The following is a 20235-nucleotide window of genomic DNA, read 5'->3' as shown; positions in this document are numbered from 1 at the left end:
CCCCATCACATTCTGGGTCTTTGGCTCTTATTTATATGAGCAGTTAAGGATGATGACTTTGGGCCTATTCCTGGAAGCCATTCTGAGAGCTGGAACAGTAGGACAATAGCATAGGTTTTCCTGGGGGGTTTGATCAGCTTAAAGTTTGTATCTTCAGCTGTTCTTTTCGCTCTGTTTCAGAAGGAATGTTGAAGAACTTTGGATGCTAACTTTGCTGCCCGGTTTTCCAGGAAATTATCAGCACCTTAGGAAAAAAATCATTTGGAAATAGAATGGAAGCACCCTCCACTGCCTTTTATTGTGTTTCTAATGCAATGAGCCCGGTTTTCCAGGAAATTATCAGCACCTTAGGAAAAAAATCATTTGGAAATAGAATGGAAGCACCCTCCACTGCCTTTTATTGTGTTTCTAATGCAATGAAGGAAAGGCTTATCCTCCAACTCTTCCTTTCTTAGGATGTGGCTTTGCAGAGTTCAATTAGATGAACAGCCACTGGCAATCAAGCACTTTCTCTTTTTCCAACTTTCCTTGGAAGGAAAATTTTAGTGCAATATAAACATCCCCGAATCCCTGTAGTTAATCACAAAGAACTTTACTGAATAAAAAAAAAGCTTCCTCGAATATAAGACCAAAAATATTAACCCTCAAATAAGAAACTACCATTCTGACAGCCTGCAGATGTGGAGGATTTAGGGGCAGAATATCACTTTATCTTTAAAACGTAGGAAATTAGACTCACAAAAGAATTCCATTCCCTCCTAAAGAGTTAAATTAACATCTGGTATAGCCAAGTAAGTAGCTGACTAATTAAAAAATAATATACATTTCATCTTCATCAGTGATCTGAAAGTTGGATAAACAATACATTAAGGAAAAGCTTAAACGTGGCTCAGTGGAAAGAGCACGGGCTTTGGAGTCAGGGCTCATGAGTTCGAATCCCAGCTCTGCCACTTGTCGGCTGTGTGACTGTGGGCAAGTCACTTAACTTCTCTGTGCCTCAGTTCCCTCATCTGTAAAATGGGGATGAAGACTGTGAGCCCCACGTGGGACAACCTGATTCCCCTATGTCTACCCCAGCGCTTAGAACAGTGCTTGGCACATAGTAAGCGCTTAACAAATACCAACATTATTATTATTATTAAAACCACAATAAATTGAGAGATGTAGAAAATTTGTGAGAAGAGAAAAATAATTTATATATAATATTATATATGTATGTACGTGTGCGTATATCCCTTGGAGTTAAAAAACAATCCCAAAATGCATTAAGAAAAAAACCCCTTAGGCTCAATAAAGAAAATATTCAATGTATGCATAAAATCTTCTTTCCCCTGAAAGCCATCCTGCAGACAACTAGGGCAAAACTCTCCAACTGGGATACCGAATCCCACCCATGCCCTACAGAAAGTTTCCAAGTGTGCCCTGACATTTTCTCCTTGCCAATATGCAGGGATATTTAAGATGGTGGCTTGGAGAAGACAGAAATGGTGGGATCCTAACCCAGACTGTGTGATGTGCCATTTTCTTTGTGGTGGAGGGCATCCAGGTTTGGGGGCAGGAGTGTGTATGAAAAGGATGGCAAAGAAGGAGGGTAAGCATTCTCTGGGCCCTTATTGCCTCCAAGCTTTCCAGGGACAGCCAGATGAGCCCCTAGTTGGCTCATCCTCAAAACTTAGGGAAGCACAGAGGAAGTGTCCTATGGAAATACTTGGTCCTTAACTAACAGGTCCTGTAGAAGACCCTGGAACAAGAAGATAATTTGGTGGGGGGGGGGGGTTAAAAAGGAAAAGACAAATAAGAGGGGTTAACTTGGGGATTCATGAAGCAGAGTCAATCAATAGATCCATGGTATTTATTGAGCACTTACTGTGTGTGTGCCAAGCACTGTACTGAACACTTGGGAAAATACAATAGAGCTGGTAAAATGTGATCCCTGACCACAAGGAACCTACAGTCTACAGGGGGAGAAAGATATTTAAATGAATTGTAAATGGGGAAAATGGTAAAGAATAAGGATATGTGCATAAGTGCTCTAGAGCTGGGGTGAATATTGAAGTGTTAAAGGCTACAAGTGCATGGTTGAGGCCCAGGGGGAGGGTGGATAGGGGAAATGAGGTCTTAATCAGGAAATGTCTCTTGGAGATGTGGTTTTAGAAGGGTTTTGAAGGTGGGGAGAGTGGTGAACTATCATATATGATGGGAGAGGGAGTACCAGGGGTGAGAGAAGACATAGGCAAGGGGTTAGTGGTGGGGTAAATGAAATTGAGGTAGAACGTAGGTTGCCATTAGAAGAGTAGAGTGTGTGGATTGAGAGGTAGTAAGAGGTCAGAGAGGCAAAGTAGGAAAGGGAGAAGTGATTGAGTACATTAAAGCCGATGGTAAGGAATTTCTGTTTGATGCAGAGGTGGATGGGCAACCATTGGAGATTTCGGGAGAGTAGGGGAATATGTACAGATTATTTTTTCAGAAAAATGATCTGGGCAGCACAGTGAAGTATGGATTGGAACGAGGAGAGACAGAAGGCAGGGAGGTCAGTGAAGAGGTTGATGCAGTAACTAAGGCAGAAAAAGATAACTTCTTGGATCAGCATGATAGCACTTTGGATGGAGAGGAAAGGGAGTATTCTAGAGATGCTGTGAAGGCATAAACAGGATTTTGTAACAGACTGAATATGTGGGTTGAATGAGAGAGATGAGTCAAGGATAACGTAAATGTTATGACCCCTTTTTTAATGGTATTTTTTAAGCGCTTACTATATGTCAAATACTGCCCTAAGTAATGGAGCCAGGCACATAGTAAGCGCTTGACAAATACCATAATTACTATTATTATTACATGTTAAATAGGACAGACACAGTCCCTGTCCCACATGGGGCTCACAGGTTAAGTAGGAGGGAGAACAGGTTTGAATCCCCACTTTACAGTTGGGGGAACTGAGGCACAGAGAAGTTGAGCAACTTTCCCAATGTCACATAGCAAGCAGTTGGCAGAGGCGGGATTAGAACCCAGGTTCTCTGACTCTCAGGCCCGTTCTCTCTCCACTAGGCCGTGTTGCTCCTCCTTGTGAGGAGGCTGATGGTGTCGACTAGAGTGATAGGGAAGACAGGGGGAGACTAGGGTTTATGTAGAAAAATGAGGAGTTCTGCTTTGGACACATTAAGTCTGAGGTGTCAGTGGAACATCCAAGTAGGGCTGTCCTGAAGACAGGAGGAAATGTGAGAATGCAGAGGAGAGAGGTCAGGGCTGGCGAGGTAGATTTGGGAATCATCTGCTCGGAGATGACAGTTGAAACTGTGGAAGCGAGCGAAAGAGTTCTCCAAGGGAGTGGATGTAGATGGAGAATTGAACAGATCCTAGAACTGTGCCTTGAGGGACCCCCACAGTTGGGAGTGGGAGGCAGAGAAGAAGCCACGAAAAGAGTCTGAGAATGAGTGGCCAGAGAGATAGGAGAGGACAGAGTGGGTGAAGCCAAGGTTAGATAATGTTTCCAGGAGAAGGGGATGGTCTATAATGTCAAAGGTATGAGAAAGGCCAAGGAAGATTGGGATGGAGCAGAAGCCATTGGGTTTGACAAGAAGGGATCATTGATGACCTTCAAGAGGGCAGTTTCTGTGTAGTGAAGGGGGCGGAAGTCAGATTGCAGGAGGTCAAGGAGTTGGAGGAGAGGAAGTGGAGGCAGTGAGTATAGATAATTCACTCGAGGAGTTTGGAGAGGCATGGTAGGATGACAGAACTGAAAAATCCAAAGGCAATTCATGGTGGAGTAATAGCTCTGGTGGATGGACAACAACTGAAGACGGTTATCACCAAGAAGGGGTAGTTCAGTGGGATGGAGTTAAGTTCAGGTCAAAAGGAGATCAAGGGTTGACGATTATTTGGAAACATGCAGACAGACAATCTGGATCATTGAATAAAAAAGAAATGTAAAGGGAGTGGACCCCAGAGAGGAAGTTTTCTTTTGTTTAAAATGGTATTTGTTAAGTGCTTACCATGTGCCAGGCACAGTACTAAGCGCTGGGGTAGACAGAAGCTTATCAGGTTAGACACAATCCCTTTCCCACAGGGGGCTCTCGATGTTAATCCCCAATGTACAGATGAGGTAACTGAAGCCCAAAGAAATTAAGTGACTGGCCCAAGGTCACACAGCAGACATGTAGTAGAGTTGGGATTAGAACCCACGCCCACTGACTCCCAGGCCTGTACTCTCTCAAGTAGGCCATGCTGCTTCTCAAGAGTTAACATATTGTTGTACTGTTATCTAGATTTGTTGCCTGCCTAGTCCAAAATCAGCAGATAATTGTCCACTCTCCAATTGCTCTGGCTGTGTAGAGCTAATTTGAGAGGGAGAACTAGGAGTTTCGATTTGTATTGCCAGAGAAGTGGGGAAAGCACAGCCCCTTGGGACCTTAATAAGCTCACCCGCCAAACCCTAGAAAGTACAGAGCAGAGAGAAGACCTCCACTGGAGGGATATATGCCTTTTAACCTTTTCTAATCAAAAACTTAAATATGCCAGAACTTGAAAATAAACATGTACCCACGCATTCAAACCATGAGCCAGCTCTCTGATTCCTCCTGGGCAGAATGGCGAGTTGAACCTATCACAAAGTAGAGGGGATATCTGGCAATTATCCAGGGAATATTTGGCCTGCGAGAACAGTTTCTTGCTGGAAAGTCACACTGCAATTTCTCCAGAGAGAGAATTATCACGTTAGGGAGATCTTTTAAGGAATATAGCCCACACCTGCAGAAAGGCCCAAAATTGTATTTGGCATAATCTGATTTGGTAAATATATTTTCATCCTGCTGCAGCTTTTTTTTTAATGGTTAAGCGCTTATTATGTGCCAAGCACCGTACTAAGCACCCAGAGTCCCGATTGCTGAATGTCTAAAGTAATGATATCTTACTCATACGTGACCTGTTCTCTTACTGTGTACAGATTTATCATCAGATACTGATTTGGGCCCTCTTCCCCCAGGTCTTCTGAGTGAGTGAACTCACTTTGAACCACCTTTGGGTGTTTCTCCCAGTTGCACGCCGAGGCAGGAGGATCCTGAAGTTTCCTTGCAATTTTGAGTCAAGCCCAATTGAGCAAAGAAGCACACAACCTGTTCCAGGAATCAAAGCTCAGTATGTTCATTTGAACTTTGAGGAGGGATGGAAAAGGCTGAGAATCGAGGCAGCATACCTAAAGCTCCTTTGTGCCTTATGAATTTCCCTGAATTTCCCTGCTGTTTCAATTTCTCATCGGTATGCTTCTCTGGCTCAGGCACTTTTTTCTGGAATGTCCCTCCTGCTGTTCCCCTTCCCTTTCCATCTGATGGCTCAAACTTCCAGTTTCTACCTCAATGGGAAAAGCAGACATTTCCCACCTCTTCCTCTGCTCCTTTCCCTTCTCCGTTCTGGAGACAATTGATGATTCCCCCTCTGAGATCTGGGATTAGTACTGATCCCAGCTCAGTTTAAAATAATACACGAAGCACATCTCGAGGAGGACAATCATATCATTTCAAAGGCAACGAGCCTAAATCAGAAAGCTTTCTAGGATAATAGCTAGCAGTAACTTTCTTTGAAAAGGACGATTTCATTAGTCTGTAAAACCAGTAAGACCAGATTTTATTCTTACCATCAGAGCCGCCAGCACTTTGCCTGCGAAAAGACAAAACTGCCCCCATGTTATGAAAAAGTTGCATACAACTAGGAGTTTCAGCATGAGTGGCTCGATGGCCAAAGCCTTGGATGGGCTGAACGCTGAGGTCTCCAACTGGCATACTCTCTCCATGGTCAGGTGTCCTCTCAGCAAAGAGTTTTAGTAGTCATAGTTACTAGCCATAAACTACCCATCCAGTGAATTCTCTAGATCTTCTACCAGGTCTGGGTGCACTTCAAGTCATTGTCTGCACAATCCCAAAGTAAATGTGTTAGTTCTGGCCCACTCCCTTTTGGGAAGAGATTTCTGAGTTACTCTGAGGGGGCTCCTGAGAGCTCTGGACTGAAATTAATCATTCAATCGTATTTATTGAGTGCTTAGTGTGTGCAGAGCAATTAGGAACCTCTTCCTCCAGTACACCCTCTGGAAAGACTCAACTTCTGCAATAATGTTGCCGAATTGTACATTCCAGCCACTTAGTACAGTGCTCTGCACATAGTAAGCGTTCAATAAATACTATTGAATGAATGAAGTCTTCTGAACCTGCTAGCAGTCTCCTATAGAGGCTGTGGGTCCTCCATACTTACCCTGTTCCCCACCCAAGGTGCTGGGATCTAGAATGCAGACTAGACTGAGGGGCCCGAAACTGGGAGGTACCTGCTTGATGTTGCAGGGACCAATTATCCCTTCGATGTTTTTCAACAGCAGCCCCTGACTCAGTGAAACCTCTAGAAGGAATCTTTTAGACACTCCTCTCTTCTAAGAAGGAGAGGTCATATTCTCATCCTCACCTGTGCTACCTTTGTCCTCACACTGGGCCGTACTTTCCCTTTTATTCTTTTTTTTCCATCCAACTAGACCCCATACAAATTTTGTTTCAAGGCTTCATTCCCTTCAGCCAAAGGATCACAATAATCTGAGTAGATCTTTGGGGTTAAGGGCTTAGCTTGGTTTGGCTTAACCCTTTCATTATTTGAAATATAAAAACTCTCTGGTTACTAGGTGTAAAACATAAAACGGGACCATCGGCTCTGGATAGACAGGGGACTTTTAACAACCATATGGTTTTATGCCAGTGAAAATCTAGCTTGGTACCAGGGCCCACCAGGAAATCATTGGTGAAAGTTAGAGTTCTCATAGTACCTGAGGGAAAGAAATCACAGAACCTTCCTCCTTTTCTGGGTCTACCTCCTCCCACTTTAATAAAACTGGTGGCCCAGATGGACTCTGACACCGAAATCTATTCACTGGCAGAGGAAAGTTGCCAACGGGAACCTAGTGCTTCATCTGCCAGCAAGGGATGGACCCCGAGAAAGGAGTTGAGGGAGGCAACCAACTTAAACTTAGTAGTGGCCAAGTTCAGATGGCATCATTTCATGCCAAACCCATCATGCCATTTCCTTCTGTGTATACCATAGATAGCAGCTTCCACAAAGGATCTGCCTTGTCTACCATACTGTTCTCCCAAACTCCCTCACTTTCTACCAGGGGAAATTACTTTAAGACAGGAAATTTTCCACTTCAACATCACATGGAGCCACCCAGAATGGGGAAGAGTGTCACTAAGAAGAAGGCCGTCACTGGGTCCCTCGCTGGCCAGGGATCTTTCTCTCCCAAGAAGGCATTAAGGTTAGAACCAGCCTGAATGTTATCTGCTGGTGAATCACTCCCATCATCATTTTCCAGAACCCAGTGCAATACTTCTGAGTCTATTGTTGCCCTGCTCTTTCTTTTATGGATGGTCCCAAGGTCAGTTCTTTTTCTTTGATGGCATTAATGACAAAGATAAATGTTTGCAGTGAGACTCTAGTAGTCTTGTGTGGAAAGCAAGCACTTGTGACAACCTGACTTGGTCTGGTCCATACAAAAGTGGAGAAGTTACCGTTATCTTGTGAATTTGAGCAGCCTACATGGCCCACAGTTGATTTGCCCAAAGGTTTTATCGTAAATTATTCAAGCAGCTGCCATTGCTCCACTTCCCTTTGTGCTGGATACCCCATGCCCTCTAATTACTCAGCTTGCAATTTAATTGGAGTACATTTGACCAAAACTACTGACTTTCTCCATCTTATCTTCTGTTTCGGCCCAGCAGTATCATGTAAACTGCCCAGACAGAAGAATGTATTGCTAGTTATAGTCACATCATGATAAAGAAAAAAAGCCTAGTTCGGCTCAAATTTAATCTTTAGGCAACTGAGCAACCACCTAAGATGGACTTTCCACGTCTGAAAAAAAGTCACGGGATTAATACTGCTAGAGTTCCTACCGAGAAATAAAGTGCATTTTAGGCAATGATTCCTAGTATCTTCATCCTCTGAGCATGAAGATATTGTTTGCTTCAAACACTTAAATAATGTAAGTCCACATACATAGAAAAATAAAGCAGTTACTCTTTAGACGAGAAGGAACACTGGTGCCATTGAGGACTATCTCCAGAGAAAGAAGGGAATCTGACAATTTCTGAACATTGCTATGCAATGTATCAAGCTTTTGTCTTATGCACAGTACAGTATTTGACACACGAAAACCCTCAACTATGTGTACAGGCTTATTTGCATTTTACTGAAGTGAGCAAGGCCGTCTCCTGAATCATTAGCGAGGGAGTTAGGGAGCCTGCATTCTGTTCCCCACTCCATTACTGGTACCGAGTGTTACCTTGAGCAATGCCAGACTTACATTTGAAGCACTAGGGTATCTGCATAAATATGCCAATTCCTGATCATCAAAGCCTAAGAAATTGATTTTTTTTTAAAGAAAGGAGGGCTTCAAATCTTTTGGGCCCCATCCCCATAAAGTCCCCAAACTAGCCTTAGACTTGACAAAACTCCCTTCAACTCCATTTACCAGATGAAGATACTGAGGCACAGATTGGCTAATATGCTTGCTCTCTGCCTAAATCATGAGGATGTCCTGAGAACAAGGGAAATAAATGCAGGAAAGTCTTCTCGGCTCCTTGGGAGAACAGTACTCTACAAACAGAAGAGGCATTAGTAAAATTCAATTCAATTTAGGAAAATGAATCCAAAACGAATGTGTACTCTCCCAAGCTCTTAGTACAGTGCTCTGCACAGAGTATGCACTCAATAAATAGAATTGGTTGATTGCCCGAGTGATTAGAAAGTTGCTTACATGTTTAACCCTTAGGTAAAATCCAAACCATTTTCAAAAGGCCACTTCCTAGAGATTTACCGTACTCCAGGGGATTTATTTGACCTGATTTCTGGATCATCTAAAAAAACAACAACCCAATCCCCCCACACCACCCCAGCAAAAACAGAAGAATTTCAGACAGTCTGATTAAATTATCAGAAGTAAAGCATTTCATGCAATTTTTTTTTACTTTAATTTTCCTCATAAACTTAAGCAATGCCAAAATGTGTACTTTCACTTGACGGGTTTACCCCATGTTACGTCTATAAACTTCTAAGGAACGGTTCAGGCTACCAGTCTCTCACCCTGATTGAAAAGACTAGCCCGTCAAATTCATTCACCTCCCCCTTAAAGATGAGGCTCAAAGCCAAACCCTCAAGCCCTGGACAGAAGCAAAATTATCTTCCAGCAAGCAATGACTACCGTTGGCACACCCAACTTTTCCATGGGGTAGGGTTGGAAGGCTAAATAACGATTTCTGGTTGGACAAACATTTCTGCTTTCCAATTTTTCAAATGTTTTGTCTTAGCTACAGAGAACCCTGAGGGATGAGATAATAATGATGATGTTGGTATTTGTTAAGCGCTATGTGCCAAGCACTGTTCTAAGCGCTGGGGTAAATACAGGGTAATCAGGTTGTCCCACGTGAGGCTCACGGTCTTCATCCCCATTTTACAGATGAGGTAACTGAGGCACAGAGAAGTGAAGTTACTTGCCCACAGTCACACAGCTGACATGAGATGACTATTTGAGCACAGAGATGGTGCTATTTACCCCTCTACATGGGTTATAAACATCCTATAGCCTGCATATTTGGATACCTGTGAGGAAATGAGGGGAAAGAAACTGCCAAAGCCCAGCTGGATCCCCTGGCTAGAAGGGCAGAGTTGCCACCCTTGCCTGATGCTGGTTTTTCTGAGCAGACTCTTGTCCACATGTCATGGTCAATTTGTCTCTCTCTTCCGGCCAATGGCTACCTGCGTGCCTGACCAATGGGCTCTACAAAGTGAAATTGCTGGCTCAGAGGAGGAAGTGAAGGCCGCAAAGTACCCTCAGTCCTCAAAAATCAAATAAAGATGAAATGAAACTATGAAAAATGAATAAGTAGTAATGTTTCCCAACTTAATACACGTCAGCACATTAAAATGTCTAAGGGTACCCAGGTTAATAAAATATCACAGATAATCGTTCTTTCTTAATACGGTACTCAGGGTCTTGCAGGGCTACGAGGGTAAGTGCTCTTCATTGACATTTAGCATGCTGAGGTTTTAATCCCAACCCTATTAAGGCCGCCGGTGCTTGACCTGAGTTAGAGTCCTTATCTCAGTCCCTTTCTCTCACCGGGGACAGATAAGAATTACATGGAACTGTCCCTGGAGGCTAGATGTATCTGGAAATAGCTATTCCAGTTAAATTTAGAAAAGTATATTTGATATTATATTTTTAGCAATCGTAATTTGAACAGACATGTGCTGAGACTTATGATTAACCTTCTTTCTAGTTCGACCCAGAAGAGCAGTTGAATATAAATCAAAATCTTCTAATATACCTTGTTAGTAACAACAACAAGTTTCTGTTTCTCCAGGCTCCCATCCTCTCACCCTCAAATGGAAGTTGCTGCCCAATCCTTTGTGGGGAGGTCTGCTTGGCCACAATTTTCTTGCATACACCAGCTAGCCTCGGTCCCTTCAGCCAAAACAAAGCAGAGGGCTGAGGCTATTATCCAGAGAATGCAGAAAAAATAACCCCGGATTATCCAAGTAGATCAAACGAAAACATGGGATGGGGGTGAAAGGGAGGAGCTCCCGAATGAGCCAGAAAATGGTCAGAACCTTCAGCTCCTCTTTGGCTGTGAAAACCTAGCTGTAGATGCCCCTTCCGCTCACTGGCCAACTAAGCAAATAGCAGAGCCTCAGAGGCCCCCAATATGCCTCTCCAGGGTTCAGCCTGTAGGAGGGGTCTCGTATCAGGATATCTAATGACTAAAGGACACATCCACTCACCCCCATTCCCAGTCTCCAAAATCTCTTTTTGCCTGAACTGCCCATATAGTTAAGGAAGAAGCCAGACAATCAACATGTATTTATTAAGCGACAAAATATGTACAGAACTAAGGCAAATGGGGGGCTTTTTAAGGAAGAGACATCATTTCCCTTGTTCTCAAAGTCTTAGAAGGGTCGAAGGGTCCAGTCATGGACAGATTGCAGAGAGGCGGGTGTCCTAAGGCCCAAAGGTCCCCTATTGGCAGAGCAGGGGAAGGGGGGGAATATACTAACAATAATAATGTTGGTATTTGTTAAGCGCTTACTATGTGCAGAGCACTGTTCTAAGTGCTGGGGTCATCAGGTTGTCTCACGTGAGGCTCACAATCTTAATGCCCATTTTACAGATAAGGTAACTGAGGCACAGAGAAGTTAAGTGACTTGCCCACAGTCATACAGCTGACAAGTGGCAGAGCCGGGATTCAAACCCATGACCTCCAACTCCCAAAGCCTGTGCTCTTTCCACTGAGCCATGCTGCTTCTCTATGATGGGAAGGGGACAAGAGTGGTCGTTATGGCACTATCACATGGGGGCCTACTCAGGGCACGAGTCCATATACACCCACTGGGACTGCAATCTCAGTAACACTCAAGGAAAGTTGAGGTGGGAAGAACTGGTGGAGGGGAGCGGGAACCGGGTATGCGTATAGGTCAGGCGGGGTCAAGTTGGGCCTAGATAAGAGGATATCAGATGGCATGTGAAAATGTCTCCTTGTTCTACTTGGGCTGGACCCTCTAATTTCAGCCCTTGAAGGAGTTTGACACCTAATTCAGTGGGGCCTGGACTGGAATTAGCCATCTCAAATTCACAAAATAACTACCAATGTTCCCCTTCACTCTGCTATGTAGATCTGGCCTATGGGAAAGAAACAATTCTTATAATGTTCTCCTATCATATTTCTTAATAAACCCTCAGCCAAGAATCTCTAAGCAATCTGCAAACCTGGGTCCCCAAATGCACAGTAGCAGAGACACCGATCGGATCTCATTCCTCCCAAACCCTCGTTTTCTTTTAATAAGCAGTGAGTGGAAGGATCTCCTTGTAAAACCGTTACTGCCACTCCAAAGATTGACCAGAAAGCAGTGTTATATGAGTGGTACAATGTACTCAAACTCATCTCTTTGAAAAGCCCAGCAACAGCCTTCAGCGAGAATGGCAAATTGGTCCCATTTCTGGGTCTCTTCGTTAAAACACAATGAGCCCACGCTCTTACCGCTGTACTTCCACACAAAATGGATTTTGAAGCCAATGGCATTACTATGCAAGAGTATGTGATACTGAAAATAACGGTCCAACCTGTAACTTGGAGAGAGCGATATTTTATTTTCTCACACTTTTCCAGAGAATATGGGATTTTTCAGTTGTCTTCTTTTCACTTCATAATTGCTACTTCACACAGTCAACCCCCAGTAGTTGAGAACCATTGCAAGTAAATCCAAGCCATCGAAAGTAAATCCATTGGTATAAATGAAAACATGTTATCCACAATCTTCAAATTAATTTAAAACACATATGCCTTTGAATATTCACAAATTAAAACTGATGTTGAAAGATGATATGGGTTGCCACATGGAGCGAGGACAGTGGGAGATCCCTTATCCTGGTACTGGCAGATCACAAATGCAAAATTGGACGTAGCCCTTTATTAAGCAAGATAAATGCATTGAAAGTGGATCCGCTTGACTGTTTTAAATAATGCACACTGAAATGCATGTTGAATAGAAATATAAATAGAATAAACTCTCAGGGAAGTGGACAGATGTTGCATCTGTAGTGTCTGATCAAATAAATAGGCCATGGTCTCCTCCTGAGTAAACTGGTTTCATGGAAAGCCCTCTGGACCTCAACCTCCTCCTCTGGACTGTAAATTCCTTGTGGGCAGGGAATGTGTCTACCAACTCTGTTGCACTGTATTCGCCCAAGCGCTTAGTACCATGCGTTCTGCACACAGTAAGTGCTCAATAAGTATGATTGATTGATTGAAAATTCCCACAGGGCTATACCAGAGGAGAACATGGTCCTATACTGTCTCAGTTTTCAACAAAAGAATATAATTTCATTTTGGTGAAGAAGTCAGAGGAGAAGATTCAACAGGATTTGAAAACGAGTTAAAAATAATTTAACTGAACGCTATTTTACTTTATGGTGCACAAAGGCTTTTAAGAAACTAGACCGCTCTGAATATGAAATTGCTAGAAAGTTACTTGGAATCACCAACAGACAAAAATGGTCAGGGGTTTAATTTCAGGTCATGGGCTTGTGCCAAAATGTATTTTTCTATAATGACATCTTGGGGAAAGGCTCCTCCAAAAGTCATGCAGCTTGTCCCAGTAAGTTTTTTAAAAAGAAAAACTTTCCAAGAACCACCAATTGAGATTTCCAGGTGAACTGTCATACAAAGTTTGACAATGGAAGAAACTTCCAATGAGGAACAATAAATCACATTTGCTTTTCTACGTGAAGGTCCAACTTTTATTCTTAGTTTTGGCACGCAAGCTTGCCTTCTACTAAACTGACTCTGCTATCTGGTAGGGAAACTTGATATTTACTCTAGTTTGATTTAAAAGACCATCTGCGGGCAGAATCAATGGCTATGTTATGCCCAACAAAATAGGAGACCTGTTTGTTAAATGTACGATCAAGTGCACCTCAGATTTCACAACATGCCTGCTAACAGAATCTTTGTAGGTGTTGGTACAATATATGTAGGTGTTGGTATAATGTAGCAAACAACAGTCTAGGTTCCACAGACACAATGAGTGTTGCCATTTCTATTCCTTATTTTCTCTTAATGTTCTCCCCTCTTTGACTTTCTGTCAGAAGCTTCTTATTTTTAGGAAGATGAGCATTATATTTTCTTACCAGAATCATTCCTTGGGAGGGAAAAAAAAAAGGTGTGTAGACATCATCCACTGAGGTTGTATAGAAAAGCTGATTTGAGAACAAAATTCATATTGAGTTCACTTCACTGCCTCTGAACCATTTTCCCCAAGGAAGTTTAAACCCAGACTTTCTCAAAAAAACAAAAACGTGTATTTGATTTTTGTGCCGATTCATTAAATTCCACCCTCGTAAAAAAACCTACACATTCTGAGTGGTTAAGAGGTGTTTTAAGAAGTACAATTATCTATAACAGGACTTACTGTACTTATTGAAAAGTTTTATGGCATTACTTCCAATCCTCTCTAGGTACAGCTTTATTTCACAAGAAAATTAAATATTCACCTTTCCTCTGGTGAGTTGTTTGATGTTGATTTCTTTCATTTATCTGAATCCCAAATCTTACCTCCTCTTCTCAGTGGCCTTTTTGTTCTTGCAGACTCATTTAGAGGTCAGCTTGTTTGACCTCTAAAACCACTCAGATTTTTGTAGGAAATGAAAAGTTATAAACTGATGTGATATGCACTAAAACTACTGGAGTACTGTTCAATATACCCTAAACATAGCAGACAAATTATATCCAGATAATATAGCTCTTGCATTTCCTGCATTATAACCTTCCAACCAAAAATACATATCCTGCAGTTATTCTGGTGACTTTTTTTTTTCCAAGATCAACTAATAAACCTAACGGCACAGTGCTTCAGTTTTAACACGGTAGTCCCTTGCATAAACAGTCACAATGTGTCTCTCTTCTCGGTGTACAAAACAGTTTCTGTGTGAGAATTAAATAAACCTTTCCTCAAGAAGAAGGATTTCGGGTTCCGTTCAAAATGACTGAAAATGAATGATGCTAGTCACAAAGAGTTTTAGAAGGCATTAATTGTTTCTTGGCAAATCCCCAGGATCCTGAAGGATATACTGTATTTTAAAGGTCAGAAAGATAAATGTGTGTGTGTGGTGGGGAAGGAGGTCGGGGGTGGGGGAGAGGAGAGGGAATAAATGGGGAGAAAGAATGGGAGGGAAATGGGGTGGAGGGGGAAGAAAGATGTTAATACTCATATTTGATCATGACTGACGGGAAACTACTGACTGTTTCCTTAAATGACTAATTCTTACCATTTTGAGTCTCTAGCAGTCTTGGGACTGCCCGCACCTCTTCTCCCCTCTCCTCCAGCAGTCCTGGAAGGACAGCCTGAAAAATATTTTGAAATAAAAGTAGACAAATAATCTCACCACAGTGACTGCCAATGCAAAATGCTTCTGTACAACATTCACGCAAACTGCACCTAATCTTCAATGGAAAAATCAGATACATGCAAATTATTCTAATCACACGTGCTTCTGGATCGGGCTTCTCCGTGCCTCAGCAGTCTATAGGCTTAAATATAGGACAAAGGAATCCCTGATACCTGGATTTGCAAAGCCCCGCGCTATACTTAGCGCTCTGCACACCTTTGAATTGTACCATACCGAATGGTGTACCCACTTAAAAATCAGACAAGTTGACAAAAATAGATCGCTTTCTGGAGGCTGAAAAGCCAGTTCATTGTTCCCAGACATACTACACGCTGTATATTTGCGATCAAGACAGCCGAATAAGAGTCACTCTTCCACCATGTAATGGCTCAGGGTGGATATTTTTGGAAATGGCACTGCATTACATAACCTTCCGAAAAAAAGATCCTACACGAGATTTTTTAAAAAAGGAATAACCATCATTATGCCCCTTTACCTAACCAAATAAGCATGATCTTAATTGGCACCGTGAGCCCCCCCGCTTAATTTACCACGTTCAATCACGATACGGTTCTTTTGTTAGTTACCATCAGTTACGATGCACGAAACTAAAACTTCTCTGCAAAGGTTCCATGTACATATACGGAGTACACCTATGTATTCATTCATTCATTCGTATTTATTGAGCGCTTACTGTGGGCAAAGCACTGTACTAAGCGCTTGGGAGAGTACAATATAAAAACAAACAGAGACATCCCCTGCCCACAACAAGCTCATAGTAGTTATCGTAGAGGGGCAAATTCAGGTTTACTACTCCTGCAAAGAGAAAAGAAACCCGACATGCAATTTCTCATGAAAAAAAAAACAAAAAAACACCACCAACGACAAATTCAACATGCCCAAAGTTTAAGCGCTGCACAAGAAATGCAGAAAACTGCTGCAAGAATGAATGCTCTAAAAATACCCCCGGCAGCCACCTAGGAAGAGGAATTCAGTGTCGGGTTGGAGTGGACTAGATTCGCTTAAAAAAGGCAAAAGAACCCGAAACCTGGGTGCCTGCAAGCCCAGAAGTGCATTCGATGTGGGCGAGTCATTCTATAGTACTGCTCTGAAAATAAAAAAACCCGAGGGGGAACACCGATCTTTTTTAAAAAAAATTCATTTCTCCCTCTCAACTTGGGCATTTTAGAAAAATCCCAAGTTAAATTCCAACATTAAAGCAGCAGGACCAAAATGCCAAAATTTGGGTTTTGTTTTTGGTTTTTTTTTTTTTTTTAAAGATAGGCTTCGGCTTTTCCCAAATGCTCAGGAAAAGCTGTGAATGCTGAGGGACTAACAGAGTACAGCTAAGGGCAAGAGAAAGAAACCAACACAGAGAAAGAAAAGCTCTTTAAGGCTGTGGATTTGAATTGCATATACTTACAGACAAAAGCCCCTTGCTCCCTGTTCACTTTCTGTCCTCTCTACACCTGAAACACAAATGTGGATGGAAAAAGGGCATCATGCTAGAAAGGCAGTTCATGGGGGGTGGGGGGAGTGGGGGGGGGAGGGAGGAGGTTAAAAAAAAAAGCCCCCAAAAGAGACCAGGAAGAAGTGCAGCCTTGGAAAAAGAAGGGAAAGTCAGTCTCTCTCTCTCTCTCTCTCCCCCTCTTTCCCCCCTCCTCCCCTCACCCCTCTCTCTCCTCCTCTCCCCCCTCCCCACTCTTTTTCCCGCCCCACTTTCTCTCCCGGGTTGGGTTTGCGTTGCCTGTGCTGGTTCTATTGAACAATGAGCTAATTCTGATGGGGGCTGGCCTGGAGCCAGCGCCTCCGCTCTGCTGCTGCTGCCGCTGCCTCTGCGGAGCCAGACTGCTTACTCTGCAATAATCTGCAACTCCGAGCACCCCCCCCCACCCCCCCGCAGTGTCTGGCAACCCGACCAATCCCGGCTCCGGGCACAGACACAGTGCCGGCAAACCCAGCCGCCTGCTCCACCGGCACCGAGAGACCTGTTCTACCTTCCCCCGTTCCCCTTTTCCTTCTTTACCCCCTTCCCTTTCCACTCTCTCCCCCCCGCATCTCCCCCCACCCTTTCCTTTTGCTCCCTTCTCCCTTTCCCTCCTCCCTTCCCTCTCCTCTCCCCCGCCTCTTCGCTACTCCTTTTCCTCCTTCCCCCTTCGTGCTTCCCTTCTTCCTTATCCCCCTCCCTTTCCCCATCATGCCCCCTCCCCCGTTTCCCTCTCCGGCTCCCCTTTTCTCCTCCCTCGTCCCTTCGTGCTTTCCCTCTCCCGTAGGTCTCGTCCCCCCTTTGATCTTCCCCCCTTTTCCTTTCGCGCTTCCCCCCATCCGTATCGCTCTCTCCACCCTTTTTTCTTCCCCCCCTCTTTTCCCTCCGTGCTTCCCCCCCCCCCCGCACCCCTCTCTTCCCCCTTTTTTTCTTTTCCCCCCTCCCTCTTCCCCCTCCTTTTCCCTTCCTCGCTCCTCCTCCCGTCTCCACGGATGCCTTCGCCCCGCACCCAGATTTCCCCTCCCAAATCCACTCTGGGGGATGAGGAGCTTCAGCCGATTGGCGCGGCCGCCAACCTGTCAGTCATCTCCCCCTCCTCCATCCCCTCCCCGGGGTCCTCCCCCCCCCCCCCCCCCCCCGGCGCCTTGACCTTCCCTTCCAAGATAGAGATGCTTTTCAGCCAAATAAAGAGGTGGCGGGGTGAGGAGGGGCGGGGGGAGGAAGAGGAGGGAGAGCTGGTGCCGAGCCAGGCATGAACCACGGCCAGAGCGCTGCACAGACGCGGCGCCCTGCCAGGGAGCCAGGAGGGAGGAGGAACAGCCCCACACACTGTAATAATAAACCTGCGGCAAAGGGCATTTGAGGAAAAGAGGACGGAGACGTGCGACTGTCGCCTTCCCTTTTATGTGCCTGTCTCCGAGTAGAGCGGAAAATGGTGTGGACGTCCAGTCTGACACACGTAGGTGAGCAGCACACACACTCGACCACTGAAAGTCAGGTACATCGCACGCGCGCGCACACACACACAACACACGAAGTCCAACAGAAACATGCAGATCAATCTCGATCACAGAGAGACTACGTGGATACTACGCACGTGTACACAAACACACACACACGTGAGCAAAACATTGAGACTGTGAGCCCCAAGTGGGACAGGGGACCGTGTCCAACCCGATCTGCTTGTATCCACCCCAGTGCATATAGTACAGTGCCTGGCACACTGTGAGCGCTTAACAAATACCAGAATTATTAAAACACGTATTGGCAAATCAAGCGCATCTAGAGGCAGGTATTTTACAAACACACACACATGCATGCATACGCGCACACACACACACGCACACTCCAACAGAAACACTCACATCAAATTTGGGTTACAGAGCCAGCTCCAGACAAAACACTAGTGACACATTTACTAAGGGCAAGAGCTGGGGTGGAGGAGTAGGCTACTGCTAGGAACGGTGCAGCTTTACCCCGTTTCCTTCACCAAGGCTTTCTCCGTTGGACAGTTAGCCATCTCTCTGCTGCTCTCCCAACTTTATGTCTCCCCCCACCTCCTCCCACCTTCCCCATTTTTATATTTCATGGTAGGAATATCTTTTTGTCCCTGGCTTCCAAAAACAAAATTATTTTTCTATTTTAAAAAGCCAGCGGGTTTTCACGGTAGTGTAGTGGTTCCCGAATTGGGCTACGAGCTGGAGGAAGCTGGGTGTGTTGCCAGAAACAGTGTGTTATGATATTACGGCAACTAAAAAAGATGTTAGAGGGGAAGATTATCCACTAATTAAGTTGCTTTGGCAAGGAAATGATAAATGATCAAAATTTTTTTTACATTTTTCTGGTTGTTTGAAATTTTACCTTTAATCACACGGAGAAATATTTTCAGCTCCTTTCATCCTAGGAAATGATGAGAAAGGGGAGAGAGAGACTTGTATAACCACTACGTCCTTTAACATACGATATTTTGAGTCAAATCCTTATGTTTTAAGATGTTTATGTAATGATGCAGAAAATACCAGCTATAAAGAGCTATCTTTAATATTATAATTCTGGTAGAACAACCAATTGTGAGAATTCACAACAAATTTTGTCCAGGGGGCGGATAATTCTGAAGCAAGATTTTCTTGAGACTAACTAAAAATATGTTTGAGGCTACCCTAAATAGATCCGAGTTTTAGTGTTTATGACACAGAAAGAACGCACAGGACTGGCATATGGTACTTGCCAAAATTACATAAAGCTCCTCAGATTCTCTAGTTCTCTTTCCAAGTTGGTGGATGGGGGCTTTCAGTGAAAGTAGAGTTTTTCCTTTGGCACCAAGATGACATTGCTGCTAGTGAGCTTGTGTCAGTCGGTGGGGGTCTTGGCTGAGAAGCATTTACACACCTATTCTGTGCCCCTGAAAATAGAGTAGTGCACCTTTTCTGACCCACTTGCCATTCAGGGTGAGCATTCTTCTGATATCAGTGGTTAAGAGAGGCAATATTTATCCTACTACCAGCTGGACATGAACTTGAGTTGTTTTGGCAATAGTGGTGGTGCTCTGCACTAAGCCAGAGATGACCGGAAGGGAGAATTGTGCAGTGTGGTCATGAAACAGAATACCTCTTGAGACCTCAGCAGCAGCCAAAATCACTATGCCTGTGCTCATCTTGCAAGCTTTTGGAGGATGATAATCTGAATGGGGGGGGCGGGGGCAGGGGAAATTGCCCCTTCCCAATCCTGACAAGAACCAGAAAAGCAGTAGAGGCATTATCTCCCTCCTCCTCTTCCACTGCCACATAGCTATTCTGCCAGAACCTCTTCCTGGTGCACAGCAACCACCCACCCATGGCAGTTCCATGGAAGTGGTGAAGGGGAAAGCTCACCCCCACAGTATGGACCCAGTCCTGCCAGCCCAGGGCAAGGAGTAGAGCTGTGGCGGGTTGATTCCAGCTCTGATCCCTCTCTGGCTCCTTGGGGTGGAGCGGCTAGCCCCAAAGCCATGGAAGCCACGCTAATGGTGTCTTCTCTATGGTACCAAGTTCACAGTGACCACGGCCACCATGCCCCTCACAGAGTGGTGCTTTGGACCAGAAACAAAATGGCAAGAGCATATGCAAGCAAGGGTGGTTGTTTCAAGGGGTAGTCACTAGCCAGACTCTTCGGCCTCCGGGAAGATTTGGAAGGACTGTTTCCAGCAAATGTCTGCCAGAAAAACCACCCCCTGATAGCCACCAGTCTGATGAGGAACAATCATGAGGCAAAACAAGGTGATTCTAGCATCCTCCATTACCCCTCTTTC

General features: G+C 44.3%; 1 long non-coding RNA gene across 2 annotated transcripts in view; it reads right to left on the bottom strand.

Annotated features, from left to right (window-relative positions):
- Window positions 1-16804, bottom strand: part of LOC103171388 — a 38891-nt gene extending 22087 nt beyond the window's left edge. The window contains exons 1-3 of one of the 2 annotated variants that reach the window (XR_003755675.2): window positions 16682-16804; window positions 16386-16431; window positions 14843-14918 (exon numbers count right to left, since the gene is read on the bottom strand). This is a non-coding gene — a long non-coding RNA (uncharacterized LOC103171388). Of the gene's footprint in view, window positions 1-14842; window positions 14919-16385; window positions 16511-16681 lie in introns of those variants that run through there. The other variant, XR_486760.3, reaches the window with a different exon arrangement.
- Window positions 16805-20235: the final 3431 nt, after the last annotated feature.

The sequence above is a fragment of the Ornithorhynchus anatinus genome, chromosome X3 (genome assembly GCF_004115215.2).
Source record: "Ornithorhynchus anatinus isolate Pmale09 chromosome X3, mOrnAna1.pri.v4, whole genome shotgun sequence".
NCBI classification, from domain to species: Eukaryota; Metazoa; Chordata; class Mammalia; order Monotremata; family Ornithorhynchidae; genus Ornithorhynchus; species Ornithorhynchus anatinus.
The sequence above is the reverse complement of the archived record's forward strand: the minus strand, read 5'-3'. Positions and strand labels throughout refer to the sequence as shown.